Source organism: Mauremys mutica, chromosome 1 (genome assembly GCF_020497125.1).
Source record: "Mauremys mutica isolate MM-2020 ecotype Southern chromosome 1, ASM2049712v1, whole genome shotgun sequence".
Lineage (NCBI taxonomy): Eukaryota > Metazoa > Chordata > Testudines > Geoemydidae > Mauremys > Mauremys mutica.
Genome location: NC_059072.1, coordinates 168,146,698 through 168,161,928, shown reverse-complemented (window position 1 = coordinate 168,161,928; position 15,231 = coordinate 168,146,698).

Here is a 15,231-nt window from a genome sequence, read left to right as displayed (position 1 = left end):
TGTAAGATGAAGTTGGTAATTGTCCCGCTCTACTTTGCACTGGGGAGGCCTCAACTGGAATACTATATCCAGTTCTGGGCACTATGCTTTAGTAATGAGGTGTGGTCAAATTGGAGATAGTCCAGAGGACAGCAACATAAAAGGTAAATCATAAAACCTGACCTATAAGGAAAAGTTAAAAAACTGGGCATGTTTACTCTTGACAAAAGACTGAGGGGGAACCTGATAGCAGTTGTGATAAACTCAGGACAGACAGCTGCAATGGAGGGGTAGGAATCAGTCCCAGAGGATTAAAAGGCCCTCCTCCTTATCAACTGGGAGGCAACTACAGGTCAATCAGGTTCAGCTGAGAAAGGGTTACCAAGGTAGCACTTAGAATCAGCTGAGGGGGAGCTACCTGAGGTTAATTAGGATCAGCTGATTCCAACTTAGGGCTGCCTGAAACCTTTTTAAACCCTTCCCTGGGAGGAAGGAAGGGGAGAGAAGAGAAAGAAGGAGCCCTGCTGCCAGGAGTGTTGGAGCAGCAAGACAGCGAGCCTCACCAGGAGGAGAGGCAGTACTCTCTCCCACAAAGGAGTAAAAAGATTCTAAACAGGACTGGTGGAGATACGGGGAGCAGACTTCCCCTGTGTCCCAAGGGGGACCATATTACCCAAGCCTGTCTCACCAGGGCTAAAAGCAGCAGAGTCTGGGGAGACTGAGAAGGTGCCTTGCCACACTGTCTTCAAATATGTTAAGGGCTGTTATCAAAAGAACAGCTATCAATTGTTCTCCATGTCCACTGAAGGTAGGACAAGACATGAGAGGCTTAATCTGCAGCCAGGGGATTTAGGTTAGATATTGGGAAAAACTTTCTAACTATAAGAATAGAGTCCCCATATTGGAGGTTGGACAAACACCTCTCAGGGATGCTCTAGGTTTACTTGGTCCCACCCCAGGGTAGGAGACTGGACTTGATAACTTCTTGAGGTCCCTTCCAACCCCTACAATTTTTTTGATTCAATGGATTCCTGTCTTAAACAATTAGATCCAAGATATTAATGTAATCTAAAACAATACATTTTGGTTAACAGGTCAGAATTCAGATTAATCACAGAGCAGAACTTACAAGCATAACTTTGTTTCCATATCTTGTAACACAATTTACAATCATAATAATAGGTTCTTTTTCTGGAGACTGGTTTTACTACAGTTCCAAGTAATTACACACATCTGGTGAGAACTTTAAATGCAGTTGTAAAAGGAACTAATCTGAAGATTATAGGTTCCCTACACCCCCATAGATCAGCCCTGGGGCCCAAATTCATGAATTTCAAACCCTTTAAGGAACACGAGTTGCACTGATTTTTGGAAAGAATAAAAGGTAAAGTTGTTTTAAACATCTCTTTTATTAACCTTGGTATTATAGAGGACTTTGATTTTCCCAGCCATGGAAAAGCAACATTACGGAGTGTTTAATTCTGTTGCATGTCTCTAATTAAGTTAACCCCCCATTATAGGGAATGAGACATTTTAGAAATTCAATATCACATTGGCTTACAAGAGAAATATGGTTTATCATCCTGCATGAGTTTTTCATAGCAACTAGAAAACACATATACATATATATTTCCATATGTGGTGGGGATGTACATGTGATAAAGTGCAGAGCCATGTGCTATATACATTTTTTCAGCATATGGTTCAGCAGTTTATCATGCACTGTTGGCCACCTCATCACACTCTGCCTACTAATCCATTTTTCCTGGGTCTGCTTCTAACACTCTAAACCTCTTAGTAGCTTCAAACAGCTATCATTTATCAAGTAATCTGACATGTTTCCTTCTTTACCCATACTGTAGAGAAATGTTTCCTTCTTTACCCAGACTGTAGATTTTCCCCCACCCAATGAGTTGAGGATCAGTACAGACAATATTTTGTCCACAACCAGAGACAGAATTAAGGCCTGATATCTCCCAATTCTTCATACCTAGAAATAGGAGCCTTAAAATGGTTAGAAGCTGTGATTCTCACCTTACCAATGGGGAATATTGTACTTGTTTCTACTTTGAGTATTTACATGGTCCCCATTAGCCTAGTATTTGAGCATGTCACAATTTTTCATGTATTTATTATCACAACACTCCTTCACATTCCTCTTATCCCATCAACTCAGATCAGGTTGTTGGGCAAGCATTTGTCATCTCTATCTGTATGAGGTGACATTAAGGTCCTCCGGCTTACCATCTTCTTTGATGCAATCCATCCATCATTTCCTTGGCTTTCCTCGAGATCTCTTTCTTACTATCCTCTCCTGCCATCCTAGCTTCACCAGATCTCCTCCATTCATCTCTGATTGTGTCTGAACCAGCGAAGTTGTGCTTCCTGGATTTTGTCAGCGATGTCATGGACTTCGACATCCATTCTAAGACTACTTTCATTTTGAAATCTGCCTCTTCATGTAACACCTCTTACGGCACAAAGACATCTCATCTCAAACACCTGCAGGGATTGAACCTCCTGTCTCTTTATTGCCCATCCTGCTGCACTGAATAGCATTGTGGGGTGAACCTCACAACATCCCTGTGAGGAGAGAAAATTGTATTAGCCCCGTGTCACAGTGGGGGAATGCAGGCACAGATAGACACATGCAAGATTGTACAAAAAGCCTATGGCAGCGAAGGGAATTAAAACCCAGATCTCTAGACTTGCAAGTGAGTGCCCTGACCACTAGGCCATGTGCGCTGTCTCTCAAGCTGTGGATAGTCCAGAGGTATCAGGCCATACAACTGTGACATTTTATGTACAGAAAAGCTATTGTAGGTCATTTTTAGATTTTTTTATAACTCCCTGTGAAGTCTGTATAATTGGACTCCAGCCATCTGGTTGTACAAGTGGTGGGACATTAACACCTTAGAAATTGTTATTGGGGCTAAATGGCATGTATGGAATACAGGATAGCATGGTGAACATTGATATTTAATCAGCGGCAGTTGGGGATGGTCTGGATGAAAAGTTCACTCCTGGATTCACCACTCAAAGGTAATGCAACCATCCCAAAGTCATGCCAAAAACCCATCAGACCACATCGCACCATTGTGTATATTACAGAAACAAATATTTTAGGAATGTTTAGAGAAATGCTTCAAAAATTCATTGGGAGTAATTCTTTTAAACCTCTCCCTGAAGAGCCAGATGCCTTAATATCATAAGTTCAATTGTAAGACTCAGAGGGAAAGGGAAATTATAACTAACAATTTTAAAAATAGACTCAGAGTGCAGTGTATGTGTTTGTGAGCCAAGAAAGCCCCCAAGGGTATGAGTTCTGAATACAGCAGCTGGCTCATGCCCAGCAGAGAGCTGCAGACCTACTGAGAGCCCTCACTCTGCAATGCATATATCTTAAAAAAGCAGGCCTGGAGTACTTCTCCATGCACATCTGAATCCTAAAAATGGTTTGGGTTTAGTGAAGGGGGACAGGGCTGAGATTTGGGCTGGGTCTTTGCTTTTTAAGTTTCACTTCATCTCTATTGCTTTTTTCACACCAGTGCAGTATGGGGCCTCAAAGAATAATACACATCTGTAATGCATGAAGTGGCTTATCAAATGGTTGTTATGAAAGGAGATGTTGCCTAGTAAAGATTTTCTCTGATTAACTGCACAAGATGGACCTCATTAGCCAGCATCAACTCCATTCAAGGGAAAAAAACCTGTTGGGGGAAATGTTGTTTTTTCCTATACAGTTTGAAATACTACAGGCAGTAGGAGACACTGCTAAACTTTGCATCTGAGTTTTGAAACCAGCTCTCACAGCTCTCAGCAAGCTGAAATCTTCTAGTGAATTTATCCTTTCCTGCCACTACTGGTATCCTTTCTCTTACACTCGGCTACTGCAGATAGCCTTTCCTATCCAGTTTCTGAGGAAATGAGATTTAATGATGAAAATAAGGTAATGATAAGTTATAAAATGGTAACAGAAATGGATGTAAAATCGGCCACCAGCACCTGAACTGATGTCAGCTGCTGGTGTATTGTTCTTCCTTCCAAAATACATATTGGAGTCATAGAAATAAGGTAAAGATTTTAAAATACAATCTTTTATCAATTTTTCCCTTATCTTAATTTCATCCCCAAATGTTCAACAATTGCCTCTAAATGTGTGCTGATTATTTTAATCTTCTAGACTCAAGGTATCATGCTTGTATTTTGTATGTCAGCAGCATAACAGCATGCAATCACTCATGCCTGCAAAGAAACACAACATTCATAGCTACAGAAAATATTTGCATGCGCAATTCAGGCAACTGAGAGCCTTTTATGTGGTTAAAATTGGGCTTTTGCAGACACTAATGTTGGCTATGCTTTCAAAATACAAAAAACCTAGACATATAGAATCATAGACTTTAAGGTCAGAAGGGACCATTATGATCATCTAGTCCGACCTCCTGCACAATGCAAGCCACAGAATCTCACCCACTCACTCCTGTAACAAACCCCTAACATATATCTGAGCCAGTGAAGTCCCAAATCATGGTTTAAAGATTTCAAGCTGCAGAGAATCCTCCAGCAAGTGTCCCATGCTACAGAGGAAAGCAAAACCCCCTCAGGGCCTCTGCCAATCTGCCCTGGGGGAAAATTCCTTCCTGACCCCAAATATGGCAATCAGTTAAACCCTGAGCATGTGGGCAAGACTCACCAGCCAGACACCCATGAAAGAATTCTCTGTAGTAACTCAGATCCCACCCCATCTAACATCTCATCTCAGGCCATTGGGCATATTTACCGCTAATAGTCAAAGATCAATTAATTGCCAAAATTAGGCTATCCCATTATACCACCCCCCCATAAACTTATCAAGCTTAGTCTTGAAGCCACATATGTCTTTTGCCTCCACTGCTCTCCTTGGAAGGCTGTTCCAGAACTTCACTCCTCTGATGATTAGAAACCTTTCGTCTAATTTCAAGTCTAAACTTCCTGATGGCCAGTTTATATCCATTTGTTCTTTTGTCCACATTGGTACTGAGCTTAAATAATTCCTCTCCCTCCCTGGTATTTATCCCTCTGATGTATTTATAGAGGGCAATCATATCTCCCCTCAGCCTTCTTTTGGTTAGGCTAAACAAGCCAAGCTCTTTGAGCCTCCATTCGTAAAACAGGTTTTCCATTCCTCGGATCATCCTAGTAGCCCTTCTCTATACCTGTTCCAGTTTGAATTCATCCTTCTTAAACATGGGAGACCAGAACTGCACACAGTATTCCAGATGAGGTCTCCCCAGTGCCTTGTCTACAGTACTAACACCTCCTTATCTCTACTGGAAATACCTCGCCTGATGCATCCCAAGACCGCATTAGCTTTTTTCATGGCCATATCATATTGGCAACTCATAGTCATCCTGTGATCAACCAACACTCCGAGGTCCTTCTCCTCCTCTGTTACTTCTAACTGATGTGTCCCCAATTTATAACCAAAATTCTTGTTGTTACTCCCTAAATGCATGACTTTGCACTTTTCACTATTAAATTTCATCCTATTACTTTTACTCCAGTTTACAAGGTCATCCAGATCTTCCTAGATTATTTTATTTCAGAAGAAAGAACAAATATAAACATCTCCGCAAGAGCCAGAGAGACCAGCATGGGACTGTCTCTGTGTGTGACCCTTCATCTGGAATCACCGGTCAGTCCCCAGTGTTCCAACTCTTGCTATTGTATCATGAGTCTCACAATATTTGGTGTTTTTCTTATAGTCCCAACTGCTGGAGGAATGTGATAGGAAAGCTGAGATTTTCACCCTTTTTCAAAATAAGTTTCGAGCCCTCATGGATTCAGAGGAAAGCCTGAAAACATGAAGGAAGTGTAACCTTAAAGTCTCAAAACCCCAGCAAGCAAATAAAAAGAAACCCAAATTTTTTTTTTAAAGTAATCATGATCTCTTGTTTTTTTGCGGGGTCCTGACCCATGGTTTTGGAATTCGTAGGACTGGCAATGCTGAAATAGTCAGGCAGATTTTTTACATTTAAAGGGGTTTTACACAAAAGATAATCACAGCTACATTCAACACATTTGTAAAGAGATTGGCTTGAGGTTTTAAATGTCCAGTATAAATTGTCAAAGGGAATGAAACTCAGAGTTAATGCTCAGAATCTTAGATTAAATCAATCTACTGCCACTACCTATTGCATCTTGTATTTTTTTTTATTACTTCACATTAGCCAGTCATCATCCATATCTGAAATGGCCTATACAATATGTTGGCACCATGGATGAAGTGAGGACAAAGTGGTAGCCTTAACTTTGAATTTCCTGGCTTTTTCTATTTCAATCAGGCCCTTAACATTCCTTTAAATGACTTTTTTATATTTATTATATGGTAGAATAAAGGAATTCATTCTAGAGAGGCTTAAATGACTGTGAATGAGGTAGGTGTGAAGTCTAGCTGAAGTGGGTTCCTTGTTAAAATGAAATTGCTGTACAGGGGACCCAACTCTGGTGGACAAAATAGAGAACTGTAGGCTGCTGGATTCCTATGTACTTTTGCTTTCTTGTGCTATTTTCTGTAATTATCAATTTGCCTGTTGGGGAACAGGACATTGGAAATGGAATTTTGGGTAATTTAGTGATGCAGTCCATTGACCTTGCTGTCAGGACCAGTGGACTGCATCGTGAATTAAAACCTACATTTGGGGAATTGGTGTAACCCTCAGTAGTGGGCATAGCCTCAGGCCCTGAACTCAGCAGACTGAAAACTGCAATCTTAAATTATATTGCTATCTTCTCTCATTTCAAAGGAACATTCAGCTCTTCCTAATATTCTATCGTGAGTTGTGCCAGTCTCTTTAAAATGGAGAGAAGGCAATCATTAATTAAGTGTTGCTATGCTGCATAATGAGCCACTCACAGCTTCCCGCATCTCTGTTTTTGTGAATTTCTTTGGAGTTATGGAGACAGCCTGTTCACCCTTCCCTCATCCCATAAACAGCAGTGAAAAATGTTTCATAAAACTATAAGCGCATTTAGGTTGGAGGCAGACTGTCTTCCTGGCCTGATGCCCACCAAGGAAACAAACAGGAGACATTGCATGCAATTGCTCCCCATAAAACACACATACATTCTCTCTCTCTCTCTAAAGCTGGTAAAAAGTAGACTGTCCTTTTGGCCTTTCCTCTATGCTAATTCAGGAGTTCTGAAGTAAAACAGACAAGAGCCTTATAATCAGCCAGTTGATTTTGGAATATTTTGCTTCTTTCCACCCCCACACCCTTTATAATAAAATGGGAAGAAGGTGCGAAAGTAAAATCGGTGTGAAAAAAGAACGCTAGCCAAAGGGATCGCCCCGCCTTGCTTTTTCACATGAAGGGCCTGATTCTATCAGGTGCTCAGCACCTCATGCTCAGCACTTTGCAGGCTCAAACACTGAAGCCCTAAATAGCTGGGCTTTTTCTAATTCAGTCCAGTCCAGGCATGTCTGGAATAGAAATGAAGTTGTTTGTGCCATGCACATCAATTCTAGTTTCATTGCCTTAAAAAAAATAATCCTTCATTCTTTTCTTCCCTTCCCTTTCCCCGAGTGTTACCGAATTACAGGTATTGCAAAGTGCCCATGCTCTGTAGAAGGCGGACCAGCCACTAGGTTCTGGCCCTTGTTGATAAAGACTTGGAACATTCAGAGGTTCTGATTAAGTATGAACATTTTATAAATGATGCTCTGAAAGCAGAAAAGTCAGTCAGTTTGTCTCCACCTTCTGCTCTTCTATGCAGCTAGATGCTCTTGCTATTAACTCCTGTACAGGAGCAGTGCTTTTATCTCTACTGGTTTTTAACTACTGTTTGACACCACAAAGTTTAAAGGAAAATTCTGCTAATTGTAGAGGGGGAAGGGAGGATGTTTCGAATGAGAGGTGTTGTATTTCTTTCTATTCACTGGGCAGAACTTCTTTGCAAGTTTTTCTGCATTTTCTTTAACATTGAGCAGCTCCTTTGCTTCTACTCCAGTTACTTTGTTGGAGGCATCAACCTTTTTGTATGAGAGAGGCTGTATATCTGCTTCAGTACTGGGGATAATTCTTGAGTTGTAATAAATAGTCTGCCCTGTTCTCCCTTCTGAAGCAGGCTCAAATACACCTTTAGCAGAACAGCTGCTCTGATGGGAACAGGCTAACATCATCTAAAGTGACCATGAGAGCCAAATGGAGCTGTGGCAGAAATGAAGACCAATGCTAAATGACATTTACAGAAACGAACTAAAGTTGCTGTACCCAAAGGCAGCACTGAAGACCGCATTTGGCAATTGCTCTAATGCCTATTTTATTGATAATTTTTATACTGTACAGATATTGCACATAAGAATTGCCCACCACTGAACACTTGCCTTACAAATATTCCAGCACTAACTAGCCCTTTCTAACGTAAAAGGAATATATCATGGAGTAAATAGGATTGTCTCCCACACAGTCATGTTTAGCAGAAATTAAAACCTTAAATGTGTGCCATTTATTGCTCTGTTCTTAACCAGTGGCGACTCTGGATATATGCCAGATTTACAGCTGTTATTCAGGGGATCCACTATACATCCTTGCTGTGTTTAAACAAGAATGTCTCATCTGAGTAGCTGTGGCTCAGTGAGTGGCTCTATCAGGTAGAGTAACAGAACATTATATTGATTATTTAATACTTCTATTGCAGTAGTGCCTACAGGGGCCCTACTATGCTGGGTGCTGAACAAATGTAGACAATAGGACAAGATCCAATGTGGCCAACTCTTGTGAATTTATTGTAACTTTTCCAATACTTGGTGTGGGGTTTTGTAAAGCCCCAGCTGCTGGAATCAGGTTATTACTGGAGAACTTCAGCTTTTGTTTTTTAAACGAAGTATTTTCTAACCCTACAGCTGCAGAGAAACATTTGAAAATGTGAACCTAGTGACAGAGGGCAAATAAAATACAAATTATTTTATAACTCATAATTTTTAAGCCAATCTCATGATGGGGGTGTGGGGAGGGCTGACTCGGGATTTTTGGATGCTGGAGGTTGGCAATACTTCAGACCCTGTCCCAAAGAACTTGCAGCCTTAAAACAGGAAGTCTTCTTGACTAGACTACTTGCCTTCAGTCTGGAAGGGCAGAAGTCCCTTATAGCTGGTTCTATGACATACACTCACACATCTTTAGAATGCAACATTGTGGCAGGATGTACCACTGGCACCCAAAGATATGCAGGGATATTTTAGTGTACCGTAACACACACAACTGCCTCACTGAAATACAGATAACAGTGTGTTATTCCTGCTTTGCAGGGGTGTGTGGGGAAAAAAAGACTCTATTTCAGTTCAATTTTATTTGGCTTCAGCTTGTTCTTTGGGTTTGAACTAACACCAAATCTAATGAGAAACAGTCAAACCCACTAGGTTTCATGTTGAACCATGTGAAACCAAGAATTGCCCACAATTCCTTTTGCAAAACCACAAAGTAGTTCAGGATCATTCAGAAGTCTCTGACTTTTGAATTTATAACAAAGCCTGAAAGCAGGTAAATGTTGCCTGGGTTCAGAGCTCATTGTGAACCTTCTATATAGATTATCTAGCAGCTCTGTCCCAGATGTTTATGAACTCTCTAGTAGAAAGGGATTCAGAGTCATCCTTCCCCGCTTTCTCTGGAACCACAGCTGTCCTGCTCCATTTTTAAATTTTGCTTGTTTTCCAAGACACCCATGTGAGAACACACTATTTTATCTTCTCTGAAGACACATGGTATTGGCTCTTTCCAGGTTACGTCTTTAGAGGGAGAACGTCCCTCTGTTTCAGCTGCTGACAGACTATCTTGAAGAGTGCTCAGAAATTTATGAATTACAAAAAAACTCTCCTAGCCAATATGTTTTTGGGGTTGGACAGGGTTGTCTCTGTTCATGTTGAAGGCCAAGTTGAGGGAGGCAATGGACGAGGAAGAGGCATTCTTCAAATGAATTCCTTTGTGGCATTAATCTTGAACTTAGGCTTTTGTTAGCCAAACACCAAGGTTAAACCCAATTATTTGGGGCTAAACAAACACAAACTTAGATAAATGAAACAATAAAGAGACATACAGTTAAAAAAAACGGAAAAAGAAATAAAGAAAAGTTGTACCAGCTTTACCTGAAAGTGCAGTGTGTCTGACACTGGCCTTGACTGGTCATTTTTAAACCTCAAATTATTTTCGATGAGTCATAGAGTTTAAGGCCAGAAGGGATCACCAGATGATCCAGTGTGACCTTCTGAATATACAGGCCACCAACACCACCCAGCACTTGCACACTAAACCCAACAATTGAAATTAGACCAAAATTAGACCACAGCTCTGAGAAGACTAAACTATTGTGTGTCATAAGCTGAGAAGGAGTGTTGGACTTGGCAGGGAATTGATTAAGTGATTAATTTCCCTCTAAAAGAACACACAAAAAATTCTCTACACATCTACAGGTGTTTGGGGTGTTTTACTCCTTTATGCAGCTTATCCCATGGTTTTCCAGAGGTCTTGCATTAGTAATCTCTTCCTTCATCATTAGCACTCTCTGCCCCCCTATCTTATTTCTTTGATCTCATTCTTTCCTTTCTTCAATTGTTCTATTTTAGTCAGGGGTTTCAAGGTAGACATTACCCACCATTGCCAAGAATTGGTCTCTTGAATAGAACAGCTTCTTTAAGGCTTCTTGAACAGTGGCACTGGTATCCTGTTTTCCCTTAAGGGAAACATTGACAATCTCAACTGGAAAGGAACTCCTAGATCAATGCAGGTCTTCAGTACACCATGGAGTCAGGCTGTTGGAAAGACCACAGCAGAAATATGGGTCTGAGAGGTCAGACGTTTCTATTTGTAAGTAAGAATAAATATTTGCCAGCAGGGAGGAATGGCCTGGGCAGATGCCAATTATTCCCTGCCATTTTGTTCCCAGCTCCTTATTCTTTTTGGATTAGCCACATTTGTATGCATAAAGACAATTTAAATATTCACTCATTGCACCAGAATTATGCCAGTGTATCTCACTGGAATTACACCATGGAGAAGCTGGTGTAACTGAGAGAATTAGGTCCAGATACTCAAGGGGAGGGAAGAGAATTTTTAATAGTGCCCATGTGACTTAGGAGCACAAGTCCCAATAATTTTCAACAGGACTTGTGCTCCTAAACCATACTTTTAAGAATTCCACCCATAGTAAATTAGATCAAGTGGTACAGTACAGGCTTATGTGTCAGCGTGTGATTATGCAGAATATGCCACACCAATGGGCATACCTGCCAACATCAGCCAATGTTTCATTTGTATTTACTATCTCAGGGCTTCAAAGTTCCTGCACAGTCCTTTCCCAGGGAAAGGAGTGGCTGTTTGGTTTCATAGCAGTACATTCCCTGAGCCTGGTGCAAAGATGATCTGTGTATTAAGATTAGTTCTTATTGTAACTTCTGTTTGCATTGCAAATGTTGAGAGCACAGTGCAATAGAAAATGTCAAATCTAAACTGTGAATTAAAAAGGGCTTTAATCATAAACGTGTGTGAGAGAGAGCTGAGCTGTACAGCTCTTGAGAACGCTGCTCTAATATGGTCATCACAAGGATTACTACTGTCCACACATTTGTGAGGGACAACACATTTTCTGGTTAAAAAGTTCATTTCATTTTGAGTAAACTTAAAGCGCTGGCTGATTTTAATCTCTTGACCATGACTGTCCTGGACATGAAGCCAGAAAATACTGAACTCTACATTTTGGCCACTGTAGCTTCAACAAATAACATTTTTCAAAAAGTGTGGATAGCAACTGAGAACATAAACAATCTAAATTCAGAAAGTAAACTCCTTCCCTCCAAGGGCATGATTATTACAGATTATAATTATGCCGTGTTTAGGTCACGTAACTTTCTTGGAAGAAGTGCAAGTGAAAAACAGAACTCGTCTGAACGGAGCAGGATCGCTGCACATCAGTTAAGGTAAAGCTGGTGTGTGACAGGACAATCAGCTGATAAATGGCAGAGGGACCATCCATTTCTGAAAGGCTGCAGGTGCAGAACCAGGAAATAGAGAGAGGGAAACAGAACAAAAATGGAGCAAGTTTTTCACTGATGTATGAAATGAATACAAAAACTATTCTGAAAAGGCGGATGGTCTAAACTTATGTGCCTTGTATGTACTTGACTGAGACGAAGCTTCCACTGACCTTGGTAAGATGACAGGGCTAATATTTTCTCAAGGATGAAATGTACTTGAACACTGTAGCAGGGATAAGCAGACAGTATGTACCAACTCTATGGGTGGATCTTTTATTTTTTGTTCGCCTGACCCAATATGTGTAATAGTAATCTAAAGCAATGGCTCTCAGCCTTTCCAGACGACTGTACCCCTTTCAGGAGTCTGATTTGGTCTTGTGTACCCCCAAGTTTCACCTCATTTAAAAACTACGTGCTTACAAAATCAGACATAAAAATACAAAACTGTCACAGCACACTGTTACTGACAAATGGCTTACTTTCTAATTTTTACCATATAACTATAAAATAAATCAACCAGAATATAAATATCATACTTACATTTCAGTGAATAGCATACAGAGCTGCATAAACAAGTCATTGTTGGTATGAAATATGAGTTTGTACTGACTTTGCTAGTAATTTTTTCTGTAGCTTGTTGTAAAACTAGGCAAATATCTAGATGAGTTGACCTCCTTGTTGACCTCTGTGTACCCCAGGGGTATGTGTACCCCTGTTTGAGAACCACTGATCTAAAGAAACAGACTTTGTTTATATTTGAATCTATGGTCCTCCTAAGTATCCCACATTACTGGATGAATAAAAAATCTTGTTACTCACCCCATGGTCTCTTGAGTAAGTGTGTGTGTGTGCATGTGCACACAGGCATGTACTCTCCATACTCCGATGTCATTGAGCATTTTGTGGCCTTCTGCAAAAAATTTTGTGTTTAGGAATTTTTAATGTATTTTCCTCATTTTTGTATGCAATGATGTCAATGGTGCCACTCTGGCCTGGTCTACACTTAACAGTTTTGTCAGCATAGGTATCTTGGTTAGGAGTGTGAAAAGTTCACACCCATAACTGACATAGCTCTGCCAGCAAAAGTTCCAGTATAGACATAATTATAATGGCAAAAAAAAAGTGCTTTTGCCAGGATAGTTTATGTCATTCAGGAACTGGTATAAACTGTGTCTTCACTAGGAGGGTTTGCTGGTATAGCTATACCAATATAGTTATATTGGCAAACCCTTTCTAGAGTAAAAAAGGCTTTGGATTCATTTCCTGAGTGTGCAGTGAAGGCACCTGCATCTGATGATGATGATGAAGCAGGAGCACTTAAATGGCATGCATGTTTATTTGGACGATCTTCATGATTGGACTGTCCTGGAGCAGTTGCTTTGAACTATGCCACAAGATCGTCTTGTTGCTACCTGTTACGTCAGTAAAAGCTATTCCTCGGGAGTTTTTTAAAGGAAAGTGCACTGAGTACTAGTGATAAAAGGGTGAATCTAAAAGTTTGGATAAATGCCCCTACGTTAGGATGCATTCCTAAACTAGCCAGACTTTTTAAGTTTGCAAGATTGGAATGCCAATCTCTTAAAAAATCTTGATGAGTTTTCTTGTGATTTTGATGGTGCTTCCCGTCAGGTCAAAAATTCCACCAAAGTTTCAGCCTACCTGTCTATTTTGATGTTAGTGCTTCTAAGCCCAGATGGATCCTAGAAGTGAAGAGGCACTATAGGTGGTGGCCATTCAAAACTCATGAGTTTTACCCAAGAGAAGCAGACACAGTTATTGCAGTATTTTCAATATTTACTTGTACTTCTCTATGTTTACTACAGGAAATACCTTGAATGTCACAAATACTCAGGTTATCTAATGTCAAATAACTATTGAGTTATCTAAAGAAATTGGCAAGTTTTTAAGCATCACTGCTGTGCAGAACTTAAGCAAACTTTTCCAAACCTTTATATGAAGTATATTGAAGTACAGTGCTGGTAGGTGGGGGCAAGTCAGTTTCTTCTTGTAGCCAAAATCAATTTTGCTCTCTCCTCCTCACATATGCTTGAAAACACAGCTGTCCATCTGTCCCTGCACTGCAGCATGTGTCTTGATCATTTGGATATTTATATTAATGATCATTATGAACAGCTAACACATTCAAGTAATCAGCACTGAATAAAACAAAGTGACGTCTGTGTTATTTGCAAAGATTTGGAGCTGATTAATTAGAGTATGGCCTCAAGTCAGCAAGTTACTTAAGCCCATGCCTAACTTCAAGGACATAAATAGTCCCATTAAAGAGGTTGATGTACTTGATGTTAGGCACATGCTTAAAAACCTTGTGGAATAAGGCCCGCTAAATAGTGAGAATGATTCAGAGCTTGGGCTTAGTTTATCAGTGTATCACTCAAATGCTATCAAGTCAGATAAGCAGTTGGCAAAACTTGGAGCCATTTCAATCTGTCTTTTCTTAGCATATATTCATTAATTCCATTTCTCTTTTTTTTTCTGTTGGGGGGGCCTCACCAAAACAACAGAAAAAAACACTCATTTGGAAGTGCCCCAAATTGGATTGCACATTACAAAAAGTACAGTTCACTGTGAGATTTTTTTATTATGATAAAGAGAAAAAAGGAATATTTTCTTTAAACTAAGAATGTAGAGGTTTCCTTGGAGAAAGTCTAAGCTGAACCAAAAGGGCAAGATGCTTTGACCCCCCCCCCCCACACACACACACTCTCTCTCTCTCTCTCTCTCTCTCTTACACTTTCACTTACAGCTCTTAGTACTCCTGGCTGTTTATATTTATTTCTATCTATTTTTTTTCTTCTGCACTTTAGTAAACAGGGCACTATCAAACAAAATGACATATTGGTGTGACATATCAAATGATACCAAAAACCCAGTTTACAAGAAATCAATCTCAAATTGATCAAGAACTGTGAAGCAGTTTGATTACAATTTATTAGTGTAATTGGTGCAGTTCAGGCAGCAGGATTTTCTCTTAAGTCTTGAAATTTGTTCGCAAAGAGAAATAAAACTTGAAATTTTTAGCTCTACTGAGAGAGGCAGTGAGGCACCGTGGATAGAGCACTGGTCAGGGATATGGCTTTTATTCTCAGCCCTACCACTAGTGTTCTGGGTGACTTTAGACAAATTAATTCTATTTCCTTGTGCCTTGGTTTCTCCATCTGTAAAACTGAGATAATGATACTGGCCTCCTTTGCCAATCACTTAGAGAGCTAATGATAAAAAGC